A 1,139-nucleotide genomic window follows, 5' to 3' on the forward strand; every position below is an offset into this window, starting at 1 on the left:
ACCCTTTAGGAGCAAAACAGCGTCTGCAGCGTCCCGACCTCGAGCAGGAACCACGGAGCCTTGCAGAAGGGCCATGGCTACAACCAGGCCACCTCTCCCCGCCCTATACTGGCGCCAGGCGACCTCTCCCCGCCCTGTACTGGCTCTCCTGGCTGTTTCCGGGTTCAGCCAGGTGGAGGAGCAAGGGCAGAACCAGGCAGCATGGTGGTGCATGATGGTCTGTAAGCCAAGTAAGCCATCATTAAAGGTGCTAATACATCAGCGCGCTCTTCTGTAAGGGAAACTGCCTGGGCCTCCTGCCCTCCGCCTTCCCTCCGGTTACCTCCCGTCTGTTTTCTTTTTCTTTTTCCCCAGTCGAAAAGGCTTCACATTCTTATGACTGAGACCACTTGCATACTACAGAGCATAGAAACAAGGAGAAAATTATGTTCTTAATAAAATATGTCTAAGTGTCCAGGTAATGGTGAACTTTCCAGTTTGGCATGCTGACGACAGTGACCCTGGTACAGCATAAATCTGCCTCTGCAGCAGGAATCCCTCAGACTCAGAGGGGTCCTTCCCCAGTCATTGAACCTAACTTTGTCTCTGGCTCTGATTTTTCTATTTCCTGGTGGCAGTTGGTGACTTTTCCTGAGAAGCTGTACATAAACGTCTCCACCCCCCACCCCCCACCCCCAGATAAAACACAGAGAACAAGACCTTTAAAACAAAATCTACAGTGGTGGCCCATGCCTTTAATCTCAGCACTTGGGAGGCAGAAGCAGGCAGATTTCTGAGATCAAGGCCAGCCTGGTCTACAGAGTGAGTTCCGGGACAGCCAGGGCTATGCAGAGAAACCCTGTCTCAAAAAACAAAACGAACAAACAAAACCCAAAATTTAGGAATCTAGTCTAGGTGAGTGAACCTAGCTTATTGTGATTATTTACAGGTGCCTGAGTTAAAAGTCTTTTCCCCAGCGTGGGTGAGAGCTCGTGGCGAAAGCTGGCTTTTGGAGTTTCCAAACAGCGTGCAGGCAACTCCACCAGAGAGCCCCTTAGCTCTGGAAGCTGTTTATAGTTCTATGAGCTCATAGAGGGGCAAGTGTGAGGTCTGGATTCCAGTCAGGCTCAGAAGAGGAAGAGGAGGTCCTATAGCATTGT

Source organism: Apodemus sylvaticus, chromosome 12 (genome assembly GCF_947179515.1).
Source record: "Apodemus sylvaticus chromosome 12, mApoSyl1.1, whole genome shotgun sequence".
Taxonomy (NCBI): domain Eukaryota; kingdom Metazoa; phylum Chordata; class Mammalia; order Rodentia; family Muridae; genus Apodemus; species Apodemus sylvaticus.